At 39.0% G+C, this 17,352-nt stretch overlaps 1 protein-coding gene across 1 annotated transcript in view; it reads right to left on the reverse strand.

The window, feature by feature from the left end:
* AZI2 (5-azacytidine induced 2) overlaps positions 1-11,283 on the reverse strand; it is a 65,382-nt gene extending 54,099 nt beyond the window's left edge. Inside the window, exon 1 of the mRNA XM_075212373.1 lies at positions 11,177-11,283. The gene's annotated coding sequence lies outside the window, so the exon portion shown is untranslated. The remainder of the gene's footprint in view (positions 1-11,176) is intronic.
* Between the last annotated feature and the right edge of the window lie 6,069 nt (positions 11,284-17,352).

The following is a 17,352-nucleotide window of genomic DNA, read 5'->3' on the forward strand; positions in this document are numbered from 1 at the left end:
TATTCTTTGCATCCTGCAAAGTTGTCCTGTCTGTAAGTGTATGCTATTACCGACATACTCAAATAACTGTTCACCATACTGGAGTTTAAGAATGGGACAAATAACTTCTCAATTTATTAAACAATATTAGCAAACACGTCAATTTAACTTACACGTCTTAACGAACATGGATCAAGTTTTCTTATGTTCTAGCTAAAGAGAAGTCACTTGACAACGTTATTAAATGTGTTATGTGTGCTAAAAATCTTCTACCGGTACAAACTTCCAAGTGAAATTGGTTTCTTAAAGAATGACTTCAAAGGCCAGACTTAAAGGCCTGAAAATGATGGTCTTCTGCCAACATTGATTCGCCTACTAAACTGATGAAGTTGCAGTTTATCCAGAACTTTGTGATCTGTCTTCAGTAGCCTTTACTCTTCCTTTATCTTACTTGCAAGCTGTTAGTTAGCAGACCAAACATCTTGAAGAAGATCTTTCAAGAGTTCATTTCTTTTGAAATGAAACCAATGCAGCGTAGTTTTGGTTTCCCAGCAGTTGAACTTTGGAAGAATAAAACACACAGATAGAACAAGTTCTTCAGTATGAAAATAAGAAATCACTGATGTTTGAGAGAAGGTTAATCTGTTCTTAAACTGCAACGCTTGTACTTCATTTCTTGCTATAGTTATAGTCAGAAAAGCATCATTACTGGACAGGACCACTGACTTATTTCTTCTTATTGTGGTATTACAATGGAGCCCTGCTTGTATGTGGAGTTTTCATTATAAGTCAATTTACTATTGAGATATTTTACCTTACAGAAACAAGAAAAAAAAAACAATACACAAAACAAAACGTGCAACCAATGTGTGCCACCATGACCCGAAGGAAAAAATAAATAAATAATAATCTTCCATCTGATGCACTACTTGCAGGTCTTACTACAAAGGTTTCCAATAATTAGACAATTCTAACACTGCTAGGGGAAATATAGTAGTACTGTATATAACACCCACCAGTGCTGAAGTTCTAGAAATGTGTTACAACAGAGTCTGATTTTCACCATTTGAGCACGCCCATGGGTTCCTAAGCCCCAACTTACTTCACATCTTTTATATAGAACATTCAATATCCTTAGTTGTTCTGTCACAAAGCACACTATATTGACATTACCATGCACAGATCCTCACCTCACCAGTCAATTTAGTTTTGTTGCGTGAACTTGGGAGGTAAGGTGTACATCAATTGTTATTACCTTAAATTTTATTTGCCGATAAAAAACAAACAAAAGAAAAACGAAACCTTGGTATATGCACTTTACCGGAATTAAAAAAAACAAAAAACACACACTTTGCCAGCTTCTATCATCCCTATACAAAAGCCTTAACCTTGAAGTCCAAATCATCTGCCATCTTAACATGCGTGCTCCGATTTGCGAAAGCAATCTTCCACCAATAGTTCCTAATAGTGCGTTTAGACATTGGGCACAAGTAGAAGTCTACAATGTTGGTCAAAAACAGTGTTCCCCCTTTTGGAGACACCCAAGCGAAATGGAATCTACCTAATAAGGAGCTCTGGCGGTCCCTGTGGCTGAAATAATTTTCCTATCCAAGTGGAACAGATGTCCCAGCCTTCTAGCCAAAATGTACCCTAGATTTGCCAACACTTGTTGAAGGTGCGAAAGGACAGTTGGGACATCTATTCACATCTTGTAGTAATGCCCTAAAGTTTGTTCTTTCTGGGAAGAGGCAATTGCCACCTCCAAAAAGATAATGATGAGTGAGGTACCGACTGTCCTAGTTTGTGACCATTAAATTTAATCAACATGCCAATAGCTCAGTATAAGAAGTACTTACAGAAACACCTAAATAGTACACCAAAGGCTATGATACGAGTCCACTAGAGATCTTCATCACCTCCAACTCTGAGCGAGTGGTTTACAGGAATTAACTTTTATAGGAGAATGGATGATCTCATTTTATCTTTGGGTGACAAATTTGAGGAGTACTTTAAATCTAGCAATCTGGATAACATTGCAAATCATGAGAAGTTTACCACATTATGTAGCAGGACCTAACTAATAATAGTGGTAATTATCGACGCTCCATGTATTGAATAATTACCGGTAAACTCCCGTCTTGGCTTACTAAAATTTACATTTGGGTCCACTAACCCTACACCTCTTCACAGGTTTTGTTTATAATGTATGGTTTACAATAGAGAAGTTAAGTGAAGTTATCTTGAGAGAAACACTGCAATTTCCAGTACTGTTGATATGAATGTTTATGCATCAAATCACGGATTATCTTCTAACATCTCCTTTTTTTCTTAACATTCATTTTCCTGTTCCTCTTGTATTACTGGTATTGTAAACTTACTTATTTTCTCTCTCAAATAAGAATGTCATTTGAAAAGAAAGTATATACTCTTTAAAATCTGTGTTTTTATATACCAGGACATAATTAATCATCTAGTCCTCACCAGCTGTGGCACAGCCTTGCTTCTTCTCTTTTTCAGCCAATCTATTGTATATTTTGCTGGTAGGCTTCAGATCATTGTCCTTTTTAGGTTCTTATTTCAGCAAAGCTTTAGCTGTCAGATGACCTCACAGCTTCTTCCAGAATGTTCTGCTATGAAGAGGAGTTCATGATATTTTTTGGCATCCCCATCCTGTGGCTGCAAACCAACCCCAACCACCCTTCCACCACCATGCCTTACAGTTGGTATGAGATTCTTCTGATGATAGACTGTTTGGCTTTCAACTAAGATAGTACTGTGCATCAAGACCAAAGTCCTCTACATTGGCTCTCTCTGTAAGGAGGACATTGGTCTGGAAGTCTTATGTTTCCTTCATATGCAATTTGCAAACCTAAGCCATACTGGAATTTTTTTGGAGCCATGCTTGTACTTGTCTTGACAGATCATCATCAACATTTATTTATATATTGCCAGCAAATTATGTAGCACTTTACAATTGGGCACAAACAATACTGACTAAAACAGACAAAGAGGTAAGAGGGCCCTGTTCGCAAGCTTCCTATGGGTCAATCGAAGCCAGATACATGAGGTTAATGTTACATACTGCATATTGGTGCAGCTAGATTGCAAAGGTAAATGTGACTTGTGTTTTTTTGTGATCCAGTCAAACAGCAATGTTGGTCTGGGGTCAGAGGGTTGTTGGCTTGTGTGAAATGTGTAAAGGGTGGAAATAGGGTAACCTAGTAAGGTTAAGAGGGTGATTGAGGAATATTATAAGCTTGCCTGAAGAGGTGGGTTTTCAGAGACCGCTTGACGGTTCTTAGACCAGAAGAAAATATTTGTGCGAGGGAGTGAATTCCACAAAGTGGGTGCAGCCTGAAAAAAGTCCTGTAAACGGGAATGTGAGGATATAATGAGTGTGGATGAGAGACGCAGATCTTGTGCAGAACAGAGTTGTTGAGTTGGGAGATATTTTGAGACAAGTGAGGAGATGTATGTCGGTGCAATTTTGTTGATGGCCTTGTATGTTAGTAGTAAAATTTTATATTTGATTCTGTAAAAAACAGGCAACCAAGGTAGAGACAGAATCGCTCATTAGTGGAAGAACAGTCTGCAAGGAAAATCAGTCTGGCCGCTGCGTGCAAAATAGATCATAGGGATTTGAGTCTGTTTAGGGGAAGACCAGTAAAGAGGGAATTGCAAATTATTCAATGCGGAAGATAAGTGCATGAATAAAAGTTTTTGCAGTGTCTTGTGTACGGTATATGCGTATTCTAGAAATGTTTTTTTGATGTATGTAACATGCATAGGTGAGATTTATAGTCATGTTATCAACAGAAATAGAAATGTCAGGTAGGTAACTTCTGTTGGTGGGTGGAAATATTACTAACTGTTTTTGAAAGATTAAGTTTGAGTTGGCGAGAGGACATCCAATATGAAACGGAAGAAAGACAGTCAATAGCACTGGACAACACAGATGGCGAGAGTTCAGGAGAGGATAAATTTGCGTATCATCTGCATAGAGGTGATACTGAAATCCAAAGGATCTTATTAATTTTCCAAGAGAAGTGGTACAGATAGAGAACAGCAGAGGACCTAGGAGCCTTGTGGAACTCCTACTGATAAAAGAAGTGGAGCAGAGGTGGTTCTAGAGAAATTAACACTGAAAGAGCAATTAGAAAGGTAGGATGAGACCCAGGATAGAAGTGTCCTGAAGACCTAAGGATTGCAGCGTTTGTATGAGATGAGAGTGGTCAACAGCATTGAATACAGAAGAGAGATCCAGGAGAATTAGAAGAGAGTAATGTTTTTTTGCAGTGATCAAATCACTGACAACCTTGGTCAACGCAATCTCTGAAGTGTTAAGAGTGAAAGTCTGACTGAAAGAGGTCCAACAAGTTATTTGTGGGAATATTATACCATTTCTAGTCTAATCTTATCAATCTTGCCCCTGATGTAGGAAGAAAGAGCCTGGGCACTGATAGTAGTCAGAGGGTCTGGTGTGGGAGGGTTTAGAAGAGAGTTAAATGTGTTAAACAGGCATTTGGGGTTTGAAGCTTGAGCATAGAAGAGAGATTGGTTGCATGTTTGTTTTGCAGTGTACAGAACATTTCGATAGGAGTGGAAGATAGAAGTATATGCGCAGAAATCATTAGCGGTTCAAGATTTACACCTGTGACGTTCTGCTTTACAGGAAACTTTTTGAAGGTTTTGTGTTACTTTAGTATACCACAGTTGACATCGAATTTGACGTGAAGTATGAATATTCGCTGGAGCCACATATTCAAGGGCTGTTGCTAGGGTTTGGTGAAAATGAGGTACTGCTATATCAGAGGAGAATGTAAAGATTGTGGAGAGAAGGTGTTGGTGAGAGATGGAAAACTATTGAAGATTAATAGAGTTAAGATTTCTGCGGGTATGAGGAGGCTTGGTAGAGTTTATCAGCAGAGAAGTTAAAATACTGGGAGTGAGAGTGTAGTTGATAAGGTGATGATTCAAGTGGGGGAGGGAGAGGGAGAACCACTAAGCTACCGCGCTGGCCATAAGATATAGTGAGGCTGATTTCAGAATACACTACATCTCTGCTAATTGGTCAGTCAGAGGAAAGAGAAAAAAAAATGTATACTGTATATTTGTACTATTAGGCTAGAGGAGGCCAGATACCCATAATAAATTAGGCATCAATAAAACACTCTGACCAACACAGGTTAAAACAATAGATAAAAAATTCCTGTCACATACTTTAAACACACAGTTATACGGTTGAGAGACACAAATTAACGAGGTTCAAAATGTGTAGGTCCTTGGATGTAACTTTTTTTGTTTGGGGTCCTTGTAGGATCATACATTCTGATCTTTGGGTGATTTTACAGGGACATCCACTACATTCAAAAGAGATACAGCGGGTGAAATAAGTATTGAACACATCAACGTTTACCTCAGTAAATATATATTTAATGTGGCTATTGTAATGAAAGCTACACCATATGTCAGCAACTACCCTTGCAATCCACACATGCAAAGAAATCAAACCATAGATGTCCATAAATTAAGTTTTGTGTAATAATGTGAAATGACACAGGCAAAAAGTATTGAACACATGAAGACAGGGAGGTGCAAAAAGGCATGGAAAGCCAAGACACCAGATGAAATCTATCAGTAATTAGAAAGCAATCCTGCCAGCTGGTTCAGCCACAACTGATGGCCTATAAAAAGGTGTCAGTATGAAGGTGTCACAAAAGAAACATCTCATGATGGGTTGCAAAGATACTCTCTCAAGACCTTCGCAACCTCATTGTTGCAAAACATACTGATGGCATTGGTTACAGAAGGATCTCTAACCTGCTGAGTGTTCCAGTTAGCACTGTTGGGGCCATAATCCGGAAGTGGAAAGAACATCATTTCACCATAAACCGGCCACAACCAGGTGCACCTCGCAAGATTTCTGACAGAGGAGTGAAAACAATCAGAAGAGTTGTCCAAGAACCAAGGACCACTTGTGGAGAGTTTCAGAAAGATCTGGAATTAGCAGGTACTATGGTTTCAAAGAAAACAATAAGTAATGCGCTCAACCGCCATGGCCTCTATGCACACTCACTACGCAAGACTCCTTTGCTGAAGAAAAATCATGTTGAAGCTCGTTTAAAGTTTGCTGCACAACATTTGGACAAGACTGTGAAATACTGGGAGAATATAGTGTGGTCAGATGAGAGCAAAATTGAACTCTTTGGATGCCATAATACACACCATGTTTGGAGAAATGGCACTGCACATCACCCCACAAACACCATACCAACAGCACTGCACATGACCTCAAGAACACCATACAACAGCACTGCACATGACCTCAAGAACACCATACCAACAGTGAAATCTGGAGGTGGGAACATCATGGTGTGGGGCTGTTTTTCTGCACACGGTACTGGCATACTGCATATAACTGAAGGAACGATAAATGGAAAAAATGTACCAAAACATTCTTGATAAAAATCTGCTGCCATTTACCAGGATGCTGACAATGAAACAAGGGTGGACATTTCAGCAAGACAATGATGCCAAAAACACAGCTAAGGACACTCAATTAGTTTCAGAGAAAAAAATAAAGCTGCTAGAATGGCCCAGTCAATCACCTGACTTGAATTCAATTGGAAATATATGGAAAGAACTAGAGATCAGAGTTCATAAAAGAAGCCCACAGAACCTTTAAGATTTAAAGACTATTTTCGCTAAAGAATGGGGCAAAAATCACACCCGAGCAATGCATGCGACTAGTTTCTCCATACAGGAGGCGTCCTGAAGCTGTCATTACCAACAAAAGCTTTTGTGCGCAGCATTAAATAAATTTCAGGAATCGTGCTCAATACTTATTCCCTGTGTCATTTCACATTATTACACAAAACTTAATTTATGGACATCTATGGTTTGAATTCTTTGCATGTGTGGATTGGAAGGGTTGTTGTTGACATTTGGTGTAAATTTCATTACAATAGCCACATTAAATATATATTTACTAAGAAAAATGTTGATGTGTTCAATACTTATTTCACCCGTTGTATCCACTATGGGGAAAAATTAACAACTTTCATCAACCTTCTGTCTTTGTAAATTATCTCTTACACTATGGAGGGAATTCAATTGACCGCGGTATTTATTTATTTTTTTTGCAGTGTTATTATTTATTTATTTTTCTATCTGTGCGAGTTTTGACCATCGGGCACGACTGTTTTGAGGTGTTGCAGCGTAAAAAATAGTGCTATTCAATGTAAAAACAGCATTAATCATTGGTGCTTGTGACTTTTTAGAGGAGTGAAAGCGGAGGGTCATCTATAATAAAAACAAAAAATTAATTGCCATACGTTTGTATTGCCTTACACAACCTTCTATTATATACATATCTATCTATCTACATAGAGTATAGTAAAAAAAAAAAAAATATTGTATTTTTTTACTATACCATGACAAAACACATTAGTACATACATATATTGGTTCTTCTTGTGTTTTTTAATTTCATTAAAAAAAATTTTTTACATGCTTTTTGTAAAAATAAACCACCTTTCCCATGTTAATTCAATAGTTTTTAATTTTTTGCACAGCCATGAGAGGTGCGAGATAAAACTGGAAATTTGACAGTTTACTGCCCCGTGTTAGAAAAGAATTGAATAGCTTTTAACGCTTCTCCATCCCTCCACTTTCAATGGATCATCTACTTGTCCACGATGGCACAGTTTTCGCTAACAAAACTGTGTGTTAAAAATAGATTTGAATAAGGTGAAAAGTTAACGAACTCCAGAATGATTGAGAACCATGTTTAAATCACTTACCACAGTATTAAAAGAAAAACAAAAAACGCTGAGAATTGAATTCCCCCTAAGAATGAAAATGATTTGGTATTGGCCTTATAATTTCAGACTGATCAGCAACAATAATTACTTTTGTGAAACAATTGCACATGTATTTCCTGTTTGCCAAAGTGTTAAGACACTTTAATGCTCCAGACTAAACTACCAAAGGTTCTGTTTAAAACCAGAGTTTTTCATACTTCTCAACGATCAGATAAAATTTTTTGGGCAGCACCTGGCTCAAATTACGTTCTTTACTGTTATGGAAGCATTGAGTGTACTTACTTTTTCAAACATGGCTCTTCCCATGTTGGCTTATTTTTAGAGGAATATATACTCACAATACCTTGTAATGGGAATTCACCAGCTCAGTCTATTCCATTTGCTTGATGTGCTGGTCTATATAATAAAGATCCAGCTCAATTGATTTTCCTATAGCAGTTTGTGGTGTGTGCCTCCTAGCACAGATCCTTCACCGTTAATCTAAGTAAGCACACAGGAAGAGGCTGCACTCGTGTTGGTCATAGGGGTCTCCAGGGGCATTCAAACAGATTACGTTTTCACTGCACCAATAAAAATGTCTCCATTGATAATCTAACGGAGCAACCTTGGGGAATCGAGTGACCAACGTGAACTTGGCCCCTGCTTTTCTGTGTTTATATTGAATAAATAATGACAAATTAAAATCAGTTATAAGTTATTTGTCACAAGGTTAGATTTAGCAAATTTTAGGATTTGGCAAGGACCCCATGATGGTTAACTTTGCATGGATATGTACAGACACAAGTTTGAAAGAGGAGGTGTGAGATATTCGTCAGTTACATGATTGACATTTATATTGTTGACTCCATAATAAGACAATGTTGGAAAGTTGAAAATATCATCAACAGTATTATTAGGGCAATCAAAACATCCCTAAACCCAACCATATAATACGGTCTACATTCAAATTGTTGACCTACTATTGTCGACTTTCTGAATGGTGACCAAATGAATGTCTAACCGTCAAACGCATAATGAAAGAGGGCCCACTTACACATGATAGTAATGGTATAGAGCAATTCTAAAAATATCAAATAGAACCACCAGCAAGTGATAAAAACTGAAATGAAAACACGATTTGGATAGTAATAGATTGTGTGCATTGAAAATACATTACATTTAGCTATTGCGACTGCCAACAGAAAATGTACATTATTTTGCACCACTGCTGCACACAGCACTTGTCACCTTATTGTAGGCATGTGTGTAATTTTAATACATAATTTGCCTTTTTTCAGGAGACACAAAAACTATATAGGATGTTCCCAGAACATGACTGAAGTAACTGGCAAAACAAAACACATAAAAATAAAAACAAACATCTCAGAAGAAAGGATGATCAAATGAAAACAATAGCAGAAGACTGAAAGATGCCTTTCGTGCATCTGGCACTTGTAGCGTTCTGTATTTTCTTTTAATTGTGATCGAAACACTGATACACTCTAAGTGGATGCCTCTGTTAACAGAGCCAGCAGAAGCACTGTGGACACCCTAGGAAAGGTTTCCCCCCTCGGAATGCAGCACTCCAACCATACTGCTTCTTATCTCAGCAGATGGGAAGGAGTGGGGACAAGATCTCTTTTGCTCCCTTCAATCTGGGAATGTGGCGCTGGGCAGTCATTATATCCCAGTCTCACTCTCCCATTCTATTAATGACATTGAGGGACAGCAGCCGACAGCTTCATAAAATAGGTCGCTGCCAGCTTCTTCTCCTCCACATCAGCAGCCAGCACTCTTTATGGAGACACCATTCATTCAGTGTTTTAGGCGCCACATAGGATATTCCTGGCTCGGCCTGCTAAGAATTACATTTAGGTTCATTTGCTTGACCCCACACAGACAACTCAATAGATACAGTATAATAACAAATACATATTATGAAATTAATAAACTTGATTGTCTGAGAATTGTTCAAAAGTTTTTGTTCAGTAAAACTAAGGCAACTTTCAATGCTTTGTCTTAAACATTGGGGCATCAATGTTATTCATGTGTTGCATTATGCGGAAATACTTTACCTAGCCAGAACAATTTGTAAACAGAATACAATGTAACCTTTAAAAGTAAATAAAGATAACATTGGTAGTTCTCTCACTCAAAAAAAAATCAAAGAGCTTGCATTATCATTCCTACAATCCATTTGAACAAAAATGGATACCAATGAGATTATAAAATGTGATGTTTTAATCTGCTAATGATTAAGACATAAATCCAAATATATTGTACAAACAGCAGACTTGTTAAGATTTTTGTAGTTAGAAAAAAAAAAAAGTGCTTTAAGAGTGTTATCTTCAATGCAAACTTTCAAGGCACTTTTGTCTTTTAGACCCAAACTATATTACCACCCAGTTTTGCCATTTTCCCTGATTATGTTCCTGCAATGATAAACTTGGGCTGACACCATGGAAGAGAGATAATACATTTCCTAGTAACCAAGTTGAGTCTGCACCACATGCCTAAATTATTATAAAATAATTAATGTTAAATACATTTCAGTCTGTAAACCTAGAGTTTGTAGGTAGTGTGAATTATTCATAAATTAAACCGACAAACACACATATACACACTGACACACATACATTTAAATAAAATAGTCCAGCACTAGAAGACAGTATACTGAAATCAAAACTAAACACACATAATACAGAGAATGTTGTTACCTGTGCAGAAGGTCTTGATATAACAATATAACGCTTCACAAGATCTTCTTTACTGAGCATGATTTTGTCAGACAATTGTTACAAAGACTGCCATGTCATCAACGTACATGTGAAGCTACATGACAGACAATTGAAAGAGTCCGTCACACCCTCATATTTCACAAGTACTCTTTTTACAAAATAATATTTAGTGCAGTAGCTGGGTAACTTCTGGGGTAATTCTGTTCAGATGACGAAATAGTCATAGACAATGCATTCGCCTCATACCACCTACTTAAAACACAGGTCAAAATTGGCAGTATAGCAATAAGGTGCTATAAGAGTAACATATAATGAAATTAATACATTTTACAGCATTTTGTGCAGAGAATATATCAGATAGTAAGTGAAGGTGGAGCTGTGAAGGGTGATCGAATTAAAAGTACAACTACACTTAAAAATGTCCATGGTGTTTAATATAAACTTCCTTCACATTGCCATATAATGAGATATATATATATATAATTTTAAACTTATTTGCCTATCCAGTGAAAAGTGTTTAAAAGACAATAAAATATGTTTTTAGTAGTAGGATTATACTTGACTAGCAATGTTTTTGTTCATAATATTTTGACAGCTAAGTAACTATTCAGCTGAAAAAAGGCCATTTATATTTTTACACATTCTTTGACTAGCTTACCTTTCAGGAAGTGTTGTAGAGGAGCCTGGCCTCCCTCAATTATATATTGTGCTCTATGTCTGGGAGACGCAGATAAAAAGGGGTCTTCTATAGAACCTGACAATGTCTTGTCTTACGTCACTGGGACTCATGAATACAAACTTGGGACGCAGTTCCTATGCCCAGAAACAATAATATGCGTCAACTCTCCAGCTCTGCCGATACTGCCAGTTGTTCTCCCCAAAAATTGCACTTGTACCTCGGCCTCGCAGACCCCTGTGATCAGGTGGGGCGGAGCTGCTCCTCTTCCGGACACAAAGGTTACTTTTGGTTTTGTTTCCAGCAGCTCCAGGGCTGTAGAGTCCCGTCGCCGGCGATAGTTCAAGTGCCTGCTGGATGGAACGGTGAGCTGGAATACCCTCCTCCAAACCACATCGCGGCCGCCGGCTCCAGGGCTGACACCGTCCGGCGAAGCACAGCTATTCCTCCAGCGCTGTCTGTACTAATGTGCGTGTGAGAGACAGATAAGGAAGCAGATCTACTCCATGATGTCACTGGAGAGCTGTGTTCCAAGCCTCGCTCCCAATGTGGTCACGTGTTAGAAACCTTCCCACTGGTAGAACTGATAAGACCCAGGGACAGACTGTAGCCATCTAATAGGTTGGCGTCCACAGCTTGTGGCATTGGCACTACCTGTCCTGCGCCGGCAGAGCGGCTCTTGTTATGTTATGTGCACGACACCCATTCCCGAAAGTTGGACCTTATGTGTACAGTAAGTTACGTGTCAAAATAAATTCTTTATGGCTAGGGTTTTAGCATCAACTTGGGGTTTTTACATATGAATAGAGTTTTTGGTAATCCAAATACTAAAACGTTGCACCCAACAAATATATACAAAAAAATGTAATTTTATTTACACACGAACAGCAGATGGATATAACGAGATTTTGAAATATAGATAATTCTTTCTGAAACAAAATTTCAAAGCCAAAGTATATTACCAGTGGAACTCTAACAGAAAAAATTTTGTTTACTTCATGGACAGGAAAACACAAACACACACACAGATAGGGTGTAGTATATGCTCTGAGTTTATCTAAACAAATCATTATCTACATAAAATGTTTCAGTCATGTAGACATTTTAGCACTGCACAAGCGTGAATCACAAAATCCAACATCAGCAAATATTCCAAAGAAAGATATACAGTCAAGTCCATAAATATTGGGACATCGATACAATTCTCATATTTTGGGCTCTATACACCACCACAATGGATTTGAAATGAAACTAACACTATGTGCTTTAACTGCAGACTTTCAGCTTTAATTTGAGGGTATTTACATCCAAATCAGGTGAACGGTGTAGGAATTATAACGGTTTCTATATGTACCTCACACTTTTTAAGGGACCAAAAGTAATGGGACAATCGACTCGAAAGCTATTTCATGGACATGTGTGGGCTATTCCCTCCTTATTTCATCATCAATTAAGCAGGTAAAAGGTCTGGAGTTGATTCTAGGTGTGACATTTGCATTTGGAATCTGTTGCTGTCGACTCTCAATATGAGATCCAAAGAGCTGTCACTATCAGTGAAGCAAGCCATCATTAGGCTGAAAAATCAAAACAAACCCATCAGAGAGATAGCAAAAACATTAGGTGTGGCCAAATCAACTGTTTGGAACATTCTTAAAAAGAAAGAACACATCGGAGAGCTCAGCAACACCAGAAGACCACGGAAAACAACTGTGGTGGATGACAGAAGAATTTTTTACCTGGTGAAGAAAAGCCCATTCACAACAGTTGGCCAAATTAAAAACACTCTCCAGGAGGTATGTGTATATGTGTCAAAGTCAACAATTAAGAGAAGATGTCACAAGAGTGAATATAAAGGTTTCACCACAAGATGTAACCATTTGTGAGCCACAAAAACAGGAAGACCAGACTAGAGTTTGCCAAACAACATCTAGCAAAGCTATTACAGTTTTGGAACAACATCCTATGGACAGATGAGACAAAGATCAACTTGTACCAGAGTGATGGGAAGAGAAGAGTATGGAGAAGGAAAGGAACTGCTTATGATCCAAAACATACCACCTCATCAGTGAAGCATGGTGGTGGTAGTGTCATGGCGTGCGCATGTATGGCTGCCGATGGAACTGGTTCCCTTTTATTTATTGATGATGTGACTGCTGACAAAAGTAGCAGGATGAATTCTGAAGTGTTTCGGGCAATATTATCTGCTCATATTCAGTCAAATGCTTCAGAACTCATTGGACGGCGTTTCACAGTGCAAATGGACAATGACCCGAAGCATACTGCAAAAGCAACCAAAGAGTTTTTTAAGGCTAACAAGTGGAATGTTATGCAATGGCCAAGTCAATCACCTGACCTGAATCCGATTGAGCATGCATTTCACTTGATGAAGACATTACTGAAGGGAAAATGCCCCAAGAATAAGCAGGAACTGAAGACATTTGCAGTAGAGGCCTGGCAGAGCATCACCAAGGATGAAACCCAGCGTCTTGTGATGTCTATGTGTTCCAGACTTCAGGCTCTAATTGACTGTAACTTTTATGTAAATTATTATTTTAATCCCCTATGTGCTAATGACTAGTGGAATGCATCTGTCAGGGTACCCAAGGCAAGACCATGGAGAGAAAGTAGGTGAACGAAGTGGATTATTAGAAACACAGGTAATACAGGTTCAGGATGTAATAACTGGTAAGGCAGTAATATAACTACAGTTCTTAACAGCAGAATAGGCAATACTGTAAAGCGATGGAGAGATGCAGTAGCCTGCGGATTGCAGGGTGGATAGTGGTGAGACGAGTAGCCTGCGGATTACAGGGTCGGATACCTCTGGAAAGGTGTTGAGACGAGTAGCCTGTGGATTGCAGGGTCGGATACCTCTGAAAAGGTGGTGAGACAAGTAGCCTACTGATTGCAGGGTCGGGTACCTTTGGAAAGGTGGTGAGATGAGTAGCCTGCGGGTTGCAGGGTTGGATACCGCTGGAAAGGTGGTGAGATGAGTAGCCTGCGGGTTGCAGTGTTGGATACCTCTGGAAAGGTGGTGAGAGACTTGACAGCAGACAGGTAACAGTGAAAGTAAGCTGAACAGGTTACACTGAGAAGCAATGAGCTGTAGAGAGCAGAAGCACAGAGATCCACACAGGTGTATAACTTAGGAACAAGATAGATGATAAGCTGTGTCTGCAGAAGTGAAATAAACAGCAAAGCCACAAGGTCAGATACACAGGTAAGTATAAACTAGAGATGCTCACTGACCCCCTTGTTTTGGTTTTGGATCTGGATTACCTTCGGGTTTTGGTTTTGCCAAAACCGCCCTTGCGTGTTTTGGTTTTGTTTTGCTTTTTTTGACAAAAGGCCACTTTCTGGGCTAAAATCACATAACTTAGGTATTATTTTGTAAATACATTATTATTAACCTCAGTAACACTAATTTCCAGTCATTTCCCATCAATTTTTATCACCTCACAGGTCACAATATGATTTTCATATACTTTCGCCCAAAAGACTGTGCCATAGCTCACCCCCAAATAGTTGCCAGTGTTCAGTGCTTCAACAGAAGTAATCAGCCTTGAATTTATTTTTCAAAGTCTCCACTCACATTGTATTGTGCCATAGCAAATATTAATGCGCCTGGCAGTGTTCTTTAAAGTGTAGTCACATTGTACTGTGCCATCGATATGGATTCACATCAGTCGAGAGCAGGCCAGGAGCACCAAGCGGCTGCTGGCACCAGTCATGACAATAGGAATGCCTCTACGTTATCTGCTAAAGCCTATGTTAAAAACTGGGGTGCATAGTGTTTTTAAAGTGAGGGAAACCAAAATGTAAAAAAAAAAATTTTACCTTGGTAAATTAAAAAACACCTGTAATCAAGGCAAAGTTAACTGCAGAAAAGAATTAAATTGCCAACATGCCATTACACACGCAGTTGCAAGGAAAGAGTCAGGCTTTCTGTATGAGTGCTAGTTCTGCAACTTTCCTCGAGGCATTTTCTTGTACGTTCTATCATGACGATGCAAGACCTTGCAGCACGGTGCCTTTGCGGTGTTCTTCCACAATCCTAAAACATACTAGTCGGTTAACTGGCTACGTTTGTGTGTGTGTGTGTCTTTGTGTGTGTGTCTATGTTAGGATTTTAGACTGTAAGCTCTGAATGGGGTAGGGACTGATGTGAGCTAACATAACTTATAATTATATCTTATAACTATCTACATAACTAACATAACTTATAATGGTTTCTGCTTAGTTCTCATCTGCTCTGTACAGCGCAGCGCAATTACTGGCACTATATAATTAGCTGCTGCTGATGAGGATGATGACAGGAACGTGCAGGAGATGCTGTCCTTGGATGGAAAAATTTCAGTATTTTTCCGCCATTCTCCAACAGCATGTAGGAGATTGCAGCTGCTACCACAATAATACAATTTGCCCTGCCACCAACTGAAGCAAGAGGGGGTAACAACGTGGAATTCCACCCATTGTATGCTTAAGTGGATGGAGGAACAGCGAAAGGCCATCCACGCTTACTCTACACCCCATGGGAGAAAATGGGGAATGTATTTTAGTCCAGTGCAGTGGAGAATACTTTCAGTGTTATTTATGGTCCTGAAAGTAATATAAAAAGTCTACTGTAAAGTAGGGATGTGCACCAGCCACTTTTTGCGTTTTTGGGTTTTGGGTTCTGATTAACTTCAGGTTTTGGGTTCTAATGGGTTTTGCCAAAACACCCCCCTCAAGGTTTTGCGTTCTGATTTTTTTTTTAAAAAGCATAAAAACTGCTAAAATCCAGATTTTTTTGTTTTTTTTCACTCCTACGCTATTATTAACCTCAATAACATTAATTTCCACTCATTTCCAGTCTATTCTGAACACCTCACAATATTGTTTTTAGGCCAAAAGGTTGCACCGAGGTAGCTGGATGACTAAGCTAAGCAACACAAGTGGGCGGCACAAACAGGACAGAGCACCGGACAGCACCACTGGACTGAGCAGGGCAGAGGACACCACCACACACCCTCCCTCTTCCCTCTCCAATGCCCGAGTGAAGATGGCGGCGGGAAGCGGGCAATAATATGAATCCGGATCTCGTGAGATCCGACGGCGGGACGTTTTGCCTCGTTCTGAGTTTTGCGCCGGGCAGGAATCCCCGAACAGTGCTCGGATCCGGGCTCGGATCGGCACTGTTCGGGGGTGTTCGGATTTCAAAAATCCGAACCCGCTCACCCCTACTGTAAAGTGAGTTCAGCACACAGAGGTTTTTTTAAAAAAAATTGTGAATATTAAACTGGTAGATCAAGTACTTTATTAGCTTTATTCGATCTGATCAGTACATTTTGGTGACTGTGCTTGACCCTAGGTTTAAGAGTTATGTGTTATATTTATTTCCAAATGACACATATCTCGAGATGCATTGAGTTGCTGGTCAGCCAGTTGACAGCTCAAGTGGTACATGACACCCTAAGGTATACTCCTTCAGTTTCTATTGTGACTGCAGCTAGGAAAAAATTAGCTTTACCAAGAGACCCAGTGGTGGTGAAACCTGAGTCTGCATAACATTTCAACATCTGCTTTGGTCTAAAAGAATTGCCCCAAAACCGTGACAGCTTTGGCTTAATATATACTACAAATTCCATGAGATAGTCCTTTGCTGGCAATTACATCAAAGTACAGAGACTTCTATAATATAGTTGTACAGCATGGAATAATTAATATTGTGTGAGTAACAATGATGTACACACTGATGAGGATGAGAATGGTGACTAGATTGCAGGTGCTGGGATGTAGCCGAGAGAAGGAAGCTAGCTAGTTTTTTCTCCAAATTCCTCTGAATCTACTTCCCTCAGCACATATCATCATGTTCTAGTACTTTTCTTCCTTTGAAGTATGTTACCCTCCTGTACCTTGTTGAAAAACCCTTTATAATTATATATTTCAAAGTTTCTATTATGTCTCTCCTTTCCCTTTTGTTTCTGTGTAGGCAATGACATTGAGACTGAAGAGTGACAAGAACACTGTTGTTAACCCTTCTGTTTCTCTGTGAGCTCTGTGAACAACAATGCCAGCCTATTACATTCTCATTCTCCTATTTCTGGGTGAGCTCTGGCACAGTACAATGTGACTGAAGACTTGGAAGAACACTGCCAACACTTCTCTTTCACTTACAT

This window comes from Mixophyes fleayi, chromosome 5 (assembly GCF_038048845.1).
Source record: "Mixophyes fleayi isolate aMixFle1 chromosome 5, aMixFle1.hap1, whole genome shotgun sequence".
NCBI lineage: Eukaryota > Metazoa > Chordata > Amphibia > Anura > Limnodynastidae > Mixophyes > Mixophyes fleayi.